The 9,610-nt window shown below is 35.1% G+C and overlaps 1 long non-coding RNA gene across 1 annotated transcript; it reads left to right on the top strand.

Annotated features, from left to right (window-relative positions):
- The first annotated feature begins 5,828 nt into the window (after positions 1 to 5,828).
- On the top strand, positions 5,829 to 7,538 carry LOC110939167. Its single transcript, XR_002592027.1, has 4 exons — positions 5,829 to 5,906; positions 6,412 to 6,521; positions 6,871 to 6,921; positions 7,334 to 7,538. It is a non-coding gene; the product is annotated as an uncharacterized LOC110939167 (long non-coding RNA).
- Positions 7,539 to 9,610: the final 2,072 nt, after the last annotated feature.

The raw sequence follows: 9,610 nt of genomic DNA, 5'->3' as shown, positions 1-9,610 counted from the left end.
GAGGCAAAGTACGGTTTATGTAAACATTTGTTCGCTTGAGTGCATGACATCAACTTCAGTCCTCTAGAAGGTCGGTCCCCATAGATGTGCAAAGTATCACCAGACGGGAGAGGTAGACGAACGTACTTCTCGTGACAAACGATTTCAGCATGGTTCTTTCGTAACCAATCCATGCCAATGATGATATCGAAACTACCCAATTGCATGGGTATGAGATCAATAGTAAAAACATGATCGTTAAGAGTCAGGGAACAATCACGGAGAACAGAATCAACTAGGATAGGCTTACCATCGGCAATCTCAACAGAGAATGACTTAGGTAGTTTAGAGCATGCACAGTTTAACAAAGATTCAAATTCTGCAAACACAAAGCTTCTGTCAGCACCAGTATCAAATAGTATCGAAGCGTAAAGATTATTGACGAGAATCGTACCATTAACGACGTCATTGTCGTTACGTGCCTAATTTGCGTTGATGTTGAACACTCGTCCTCGAGCGGCTTGTTGTTGCTCCGTTCAGCTGGGGACACTGGGGACGAAGGTGAGTAGTGTCTCCACAGTTGTAGCAAGCTTTCACATTGTTTGCTGGTCGAGGATTCTGCTGAGCTAGTTGAGCTGGGGGGGGGGGGGGCTTGCTACACCTGGTTGGCTTGACGGCAGTAGGGGCTTGTGTGACCATAGCGATTGCAGTTGGTACACAAACGGCAAGCAGAGTTGGCCGGGTGATGAAAGTTGCAAGTGACACACTTGGGATGAACCCTTGTGTACCTCTTTGCGTTTTCTAGAGCAGGAGGGTCAGCAGCATTTGCAGCAAGGACAATTGCATTGCAGCCAGAACCTTGAGACTTTCGTTTCTTGTTCTTGCTGCCACTTGGCTGCTAAGTGATTTGATTTGCAGGCTTAGATGGAGCAGAGTTTCCAGATTGTTTATCACAAACGCGATTGTTGTTCAAACTTGCTGCAAGACGGTAAACTTCTTCAATTGTGTCGAGTTGAGTTGCTTCAATGGCGTCACGCATAGCAGGAGGTAACCCATGAATGTACTTGGTGTCATGCGTTTAGGAGTAGACACCAAGTGTGGTACAATGATGCTGAGTTGCTTAAAACGGGTAGTATGAGCCAAGTTGTCGTCACCCACTTATTTCAGATACTAGAATTCATCCTCAAGTTTCTGCTGCTCATGCGGAGGGCAAAATTCGAGCATCATCATTTCCCTAACCTCTGCCCAGGGTAAAGCATAAGCTTCATCATTGGAGCAAATGTTTCTCTCATTTGCCCACCATTCTAGAGCTCTACCTTGAAATATGCCAGTTGCACTCCTAGCCTTTAAGTGTTTTGGGCACTCATTGTAGATGAAAGTAACCTCGATGCTGTCGAACCATTCCAGCATTGTAGTCACTCCATCGCTGCCCGTGAAAGGCTTAGGGTTGCAAGAGACGAAATGTTTGTAGTTGAAGCTCACAAGCTTAGGTTTGTCCGCTTTAGAGTCAACATAGGAGGGAGGAGTGTTTGATCCCTGATCTCAGAGACGTTCTTGGGAACAATGCGTGCGATCTGGTCGGCCATAAAAGACATCATCTTTTTCTGAGTGTTGGCCTTTGACTTCTTGTGTGGGTTGGAGAGACGACTTGACGACATCTTAGAGTCAGAATAAGAATCGGGTAAGACTCGATCACAGGGTTTCGTCTAAGTATCACAGTTTCACGAATATGTAGCATAGCATAAAGCTTCACACATGATCGCATAAAAGGCTCAAGTTGTTTCACACATCACAAAACGTTCAACAAGTTTCACATTGTTTAATAGCATAATACGTTCAACATGTTTCACATAGTTTGATCAATTTGTTTCACATAGTATCACGTTCAATCATGTTTCTCCTAGTTTAATCAAGATTCCACGTAGTATAACATAATGATTAAAGCATCATAAATTTAGTTTGATCTTGAGAGATTATTATTAATGTTTTAGATTGCGGAGATACGTGTGAGTCGTGTAAAAGTTTCAAAACGAACAAAGTATTAAGTATAAAACCACATGAAAAATCGAGATAACATAAAAGATAGGCTCATAAAACATAAGATTGTTCTGGGTAGAGGAACGTTGACTAACCAAAGTGAATCGAACCCCATTTGAATTAAGACAATGTGCCTTGGCTTACTTAGACAAATGCGTCATCAATGTTAGGCCTACGATATTCGTCCTTTCAGTCACTACACGTCCTTAATTGATTGGAAAATTTTGAGACTTTGGCGAGATTGAAAATCAAAGAGTGGGACTAGTTATCAAGATATGAGCTTCACTTCTAAGTTGACAACTTCGTACCCTAACAGTGTCGGTACTTATCAATAGATAAGACCTACTAGATTATGATATGGAAATTTCCCTTCAAGGTTTGGATGTCACTCCTGACTTGAGGGTAAGTCTCGTGCAAAAATACAAACACTGCTGAGCGAAAGTCGTCATCAAAGGCGGGAATCACCCCTTTTTTGATGAGTCGTTTCGAGAGTGTTTTCAAGTTTTGATGAGTCGTTTCGAGAGTGTTTTCAAGCATCCAGGTGTATATTGTGGTAGCCTTAGGAAAGGCATGTAATGTTTAACAGGAATGTGTTGCTAGGAAGCATGTACGGTAGAATGCATAAGTCTTAAACAACAGATAAGAGTCAAAGATTCCTAGAACTATAGACTAGGCAAAGCATTCCTACTTTTCCTAATTCCCTATAGTTATGGCTCTGATACAAATCTGTCACACCCCAACCGATGGCGGAAACATCAGGGCGCGGCACTAAGCGTTTCAGATTGCTCAAGAGATTCCACAACACTAATTGTTTCGATAAACATTAATCAATTCTCATGAATATTGTCTAGAACATCATCCACGATGCATAACCATAAAAGATTCAAATAACATCAACATTAAATATTGTTCAAAATTTCTGATTTAACTAGATGAGTTTCTAAGCATCATCCTAGCTTGTTTCCTCGAGTCCCAGCTACTATCAACCTACAACATATATTAAAATACTATCAAGAAAAATGTTGGCGAGCATACAAGATTGAATACGTAGCATAATAGTTTAAAAAGACTCATATCCATCATATAAACATATAACAAGTTTCACCATGCTAGTTTATGCAGTCCAAGTGATAGTCCAAGTTTCCAATGCGCTAAATGCCTTTCCCAAAGACTAACGGGAGGTTAAATGTCTCCTCCTAACAATACCCCAAAGACTAACGGGAAGGTGCATTACTCCTATAGCGCTAACATTGTTAAGGCGGAACTACACACAAGGATTAAACATTCACATAACATAAAGTCTCAAGTATCAAGTTTCAGGTTTCATGTTTAACGAGGATAGAGTAAGTTTCAAATCGTTTCAAGTGTCAAGTTTATAGAAAACATGTTGCATCCTAAAAGTGTTTAAAACAAAAAGGGATCGAGTATAGTCACAGCGGGTGCTAATAACCAAACACTGAATTGGATCGAAGGGAGCGCTGGATCAGCCTGCGTGCGGGGAACAGAGCATAAGTCCTCTAAGAGCTAACCTGGTTGGGAACAGAGTGTCGAACGGTGCTAAAATCAAGATAAAGTGTCTGATAGTATACCTGAGCGGATGGTCATCCGGACGGATGGTCATCCGGTCGGATGGTCATCCGGTCGGATGGTCATCCAGACGGATGGCCATTCGAACGGATGGCCATTCGAACAGTGTGTGTTTGCAAACTGATAAAGTTTCAAGTGTTGAGATCATAGTGTCCTGTAAAACAAACAAGTGTAATGATAATCAGATCCTCTGGATGGATGGTCATCCGATCGGATAGCCATCCGGACAGACGATCAGTGAGTGAAGTGTTGTGAAAGTTACTAAGTTCTGAGCTAACGGAGATGATGTAATGACGCGTCAAACAATGGGAACGTGCCAAACTTAGCTCTTTCGGTCAGCTGGGAACCACCCCTTTTAGAACTAACGAACTGTTTCCGGTGTGCTTCATGTTTGGACTCGTCAAACTGTCCGTTTTCCGCTGAAGCTCAGTTCTCAGACCGGCTTTTAACTAAGGAACAAGTCAATAGCCCGTTTGAGACCGATTTCACTACTGTTTTGTATAATAGTCGAAGAAAAGTTCGAAAATCAAGTGTAAAACATGATGTTCATCAGATCTGAGCCGGAAAACAAGTGTTATTCCATCAGATCTGAGATAAAAGTGCAAGTTTCCTTTAGATTTCGTATGAAAACTGTGAAAATCCTTAAGATCTAGGGTCGTTCTTGATTAAATGATGTCCCATAACAGTTTGTACATCAACTGGCCGGAAAACACCTTCACGAAACCCCAAATTAGTTGGTTTTCATGAAAATGTTAAAGTGTTTGTGTGATTTTGTTGAAGAATCTTGTGTAGAAGTGTTAAATGACTAAAGTTGTACAAGAATCTGGAAGAAATACTTACGGAATGAGCTTGAATCTCGAGAAAAGTGCTAGAAAGGACTTGGGAGTGCGTGTGGTCGGATGACAGTGGCAAAGAGTGTGAAATGAGAGAACACGTGCCATATTTATAGCTGAAAGGGATAGCTAAGGCGGTGCAGGTGTGAGGGATCGGATGGCTAGATTTCCGACTTTGGTTCGTTTTGCGAGCTAGATTAAGTGTTGCGTTCCGTATTATTGTGGGTAACCATTGCAATGGTATATTTATATAGTTGACACAAAAGTTTCCAAGTTTCAAGTCTGCGTCTAAGCTAGTATCCCATTCAATAGGTATCAAGTATCAAAGTATTAAGTATCAAAGTATCAAATATCAAGTCTCTCGTTCAATAAAGAATCCAAGTTTCTCGTTCAATAAGTATCAAGTTTCATGCATCAAAGTTTCGCGTTCCATGAAAGTATTAAGTATTAAAGTCTCTTGTTTAATAAGTATCAAACACAACCAGTGTTAAGTTTCAAGATTCAACTTTCAAAGTGTCAAAATAGTCTAGATTTAAGTATCATAAGAGTCAAGCATCACAAGAGTCGAGCATCAAGAGTCAAGTTTCACAAAGAATCATATCGCGCAAAGTTTCACATAGTTTAACATAGTTTAACATAGTTTAAGGCTCAAATAGTCATCATTAAGTATTACAGGGACGAGACTTGCCAAAATATGAAAGTTTCAAAAAACACAGGGCGTTACATATAACACTATCTAGATTTTTTTAGTCCTTTGTAATACACGGGTTTATAAGCTAGTGTACTTCATATTTTAAGTTACCTCTTGTATTAAACAAGATTTAACTAAAGTGCCCCTTATGTAAAGGACAGGTACCAGGATTTTAAGGAATTACATGGATGGAGTTAATTTTAGGGGCAAAAAGGTTAGGAAAATGGCATTGGTGGTTAAAGTGTCATAAAACTCCTTTATGAGCTGATACATTTAATGTAACTTAACCACATACGCCAAAAACGTAATTTACTTTTTTCATTAAAAGGGTAAAAAGAAATGCAATTTGCCCTATTAATGTGCAAAACACGCAACAGAATTTTACATATAAAATTAACTGTCGTTAACAACAAGACATAAACTATCACAGCATATGAACATAAAGGATCAACTTTGTCGGTTCGTTATATTTAGGATTAAAAGTGAAATTCACAATATACCTAAAGGTCGAAAACTCTAATTTACTAGTAAAAGAATAACTTTATTTGCATTATGATAGATCAAAATGATATTTTCTATATTAGTTGGGTTCAATTTTGAAAGCTCTTAAAATTCTTAGGGTAATTATAGTAAAATTTGCATTAGGGTAACCCCACAGTTCCTATTTATACGAACACAATACCATTTTCATTATAATCACTCAATCACCGCCGCACCCTTTCTTCTCTCATTCATCCACATCTTTGCCCCAAAGATGGCATCTCTTTTTCGGTGCAAATGTAAGAGCTTTTATTTATTTTACTTTTATCTAATTTGATTTGCCTGATAATCTTTCTTTATATTTTTAAAAATCACCTTTTGTTTTCAAAAGTACTAATGTGAGAATTTTGGTTTAATTAATTGTATGGATATGTATGCTTTGATTTTGTTGGTTTTGATGTAACATATACGCAAACTAACTCTATCGGTTTGAAAATTTAAGAAATTCATTGCCAAATACAATTTTAGAATTTTTATTTTTGTATAAGCATGTTCTAGAATGGATCTATAAACAAATGAAGAAGAATTTGTAACAAATATTCTTTTTGTTCCTTATTTGACGTGTAGTTATGAGGAATTTTTTTGTTCCTTATTTGAGGTGTAGTTATGAGGATTTTGTGTTTTTTGTTTGTTTTGTTGCTTATAAATGTTAGGTTTGCTATTATTTACCGATCTCACATCACTTTGACGTGTAGTTATGAGGATTTTATGTTTTTTGCTTGTTTTGTTGGTTATAAATATTAGGTTTGGTGTTATTCACCGATCTCACATCACAAACGGGTCTGGCTAATCATTTTGGAGCAGACTATAGCATGTTGATTGTTCATGGCGTTTCAATGGCTCAATTGAGAAAGGTAAAATCCAAAACCATTCAAACTACTTGAGAAAGTCAAAGGTGAAATTGCAAAAAAAAAAAAAAAAAAAAAAAAGAAAAAGTAAAGAAAGAAAAGAGGAATCAAGCGATGTTGTAAAATTAAAAATAAAAAATATTGTTTTATATAATCTAATATGGTTTAAAACAAAATTATAATATTAAGGTGTGATTTTTACTTAACAATGACGATCTATATATATTACCACCTAAAGCCTTTTGACATGATAAATTATATTATATAAAAAATTGAAAATAATTCAAATTTTATTTTTGTTTTTTTATTTTTTCGTATGTGTTTAGATTATCTAAGTTTGCTCGTCATATGTCAGGCTGGTATATCTCAAACGTCTCGATGAAACCTGCGGCTGGTGGTGTGTGAGGTAAACGCACACCTATTATTGTTTCCTAGTTTGATAACTGTATAGTCGTCCTATACAGGGTTGCCTACTTAACAAAAAAAGTAAACCCTATGTTTGGTCCCCCAAATTTTTAAGATCCTCATTTTGAAATATCATGTATTTATATAAATATAATAACGGATATTTATATATGCAATTGGTTTAATTTACCTACACAGAACAATTTGGAGTACGGTTTTTCTACTAGATAACAATTGAAGCTTTTAATTCTATTGAATTCAAAATGATTTGGCTTTTTGGTCATATTTTAACACTATATTTTTCAGATCAACCCACATAACCCTTATTTCAAATGTTTGAATGTATTATTTACGTTGAACAAAACTAGTGGACTTGCCAACTTTCTATTGACACTCATATGCTTGATTTGCAGGTCGTTAGGTACATAAGTGCACAGAAACTTGCAGTCTAAGGAGCTTGAAGTGTCATGTTGCGTGTTGTTTGAAGAGAACATTTAATATTATGAATTTTAAAACAAATGGTTTTGGTTGTTTTGAAACATTTACTTTTGCTTCCGCTGAATACATACTTTTGTTTGAAACGTTTATTTTGGAATACACTATTCATGTTGGATATGATGATTGTGTTTAACATTATTTACTATTAGTTCTACATGATTAGCGGCAAGATCCTGGTACGTCGCACGCCTCGCGGTAAAACCAGCATATGGTAATTTGGGGGTGTGACAAAATAAACCAAAACCAAATGCTTGTATCCCACACCCACAAGGGTGTGACTAAATCAGGTCGCGATACCAACTTCCCATAGTAATGAAAAAAGGTCATCCCATGAAAGAAAGTGTGAGTCGATACCACATCCCATACTCATGAGGAAAGAGCGTGAATCCAAAATATGCTTGCTTGACTAAATTCAATAACCGAATGAACACATAACCAAATAATAAATAAACTACACACTGATATTGCATGCTAGATAACAATTAAAAAGGAATAAGAAAATTTATGATAGAACCCCAAAAAGTTAATGCAAAAATGAGAATATAATTTACTCACTGTTTGTGAAAATTCGATCCACTAAATATAGAACCACACAATTTGTGAAATTCGACAATATATTATCGTAAAAATTAATATAACACCCTAAAGAATTATAAAATAAATAACAAGCAACAACTCTACGAAATTAGGTTCCCCTATTTGGAGAGTTAGAATACCCAATTAAATATTTAGAAAAATACCCAAAACCAATATTTTTATTTTATAAATCAATTAAATTGTAAATAATTACAAAAATAATAATTTAACAGGCTAATCATTCAACAAGTGCCAAAATTATTCCAAATTATTAGAAACTCATTTAGTGGAATAACAACCCTAAAGAATTATAAAATAAATAACAAGCAACAACTCTGCGAAATTAGGTTCCCCTATTTGGAGAGTTATAATACCCAATTAAATATTTAGAAAAATACCCAAAACCAATATTTTTATTTTATAAATCAATTAAATTGTAAATAATTACAAAAATAATAATTTAACAGGCTAATCATTCAACAAGTGCCAAAATTATTCCAAATTATTAGAAACTCATTTAGTGGAATAACAAATCTGATTTTAGCTTTAATATGTATTTATATTTAAAATAATCAAATTTATAAAAGAATATATTTATTACTTAATTTTATAAGATCAATTAATTGCAAATAATTACCAACAATTACAGCCCGTTTCATGACATTTTCTTTGAGAAATTCTCCCAACGAAAAAGGAAAACAATTGAATTTTTTTAAAAAATCAGAATATTTATACATTATGTAAAAAATAAATTAGTAACAATGTTTAAATTATTTATATTGATTTATTTTCTTTTTTTAATTGATTTCTACCTGATAAAATTCATGAATTGTGAATGTATAAGATTATAATGTTATTACATTCTTTAATCGTGTGATAAGGATTATATAGAAATTTATGATTTAATTTTTTATATATTTAACCCATGCAATACACAGGTTTGAAACACTTACAAGTTAAGATGATAGTTAATCTAGATTTTTTTAGTCCTTTGTAATACACGGGTTTATAAGCTAGTGTACTTCATATTTTAAGTTACCTCTTGTATTAAGCAAGATTTAACTAAAGTGCCCCTCATGTAAAGGACAGGTACCAGGATTTTAAGGAATTACATGGACGGAGTTAATTTTAGGGGCTAAAAAGGTTAGGAAAATGGCATTGGTGGTTGAAGTGTCATAAAACTCCTTTATGAGCTGATACAGTTAAACTAACTTAACCACATGCCCCAAAAATGTAATTTACTTTTTTCATTAAAAGGGTAAAAAGAAATCCAATTTGCCCTATTAATCTGCATGCACATTAATTAACTGTCGTTAAACAACAAGACAAACTATCACAGCATATGAACATAAAGGATCAACTTTGTCGGTTCGTTATATTTAGGATTAAAAGTGAAATTCACAATATACCTAAAGGTCGAAAACTCTAATTTACTAGTAAAAGAATAACTTTATTTGCATTGATAGATCAAAATGATATTTTCTATATTAGTTGGGTTCAATTTTGAAAGCTCTTAAAATTCTTAGGGTAATTATAGTAAAATTTGCATTAGGGTAACCCCACAGTTCCTATTTAAACGAACACAATACCATTTTCATTATAATCACTCAATCACC

This window comes from Helianthus annuus, chromosome 5 (genome assembly GCF_002127325.2).
Source record: "Helianthus annuus cultivar XRQ/B chromosome 5, HanXRQr2.0-SUNRISE, whole genome shotgun sequence".
In the NCBI taxonomy this organism is placed as follows: Eukaryota; Viridiplantae; Streptophyta; class Magnoliopsida; order Asterales; family Asteraceae; genus Helianthus; species Helianthus annuus.
The sequence above is the reverse complement of the archived record's forward strand: the minus strand, read 5'-3'. Positions and strand labels throughout refer to the sequence as shown.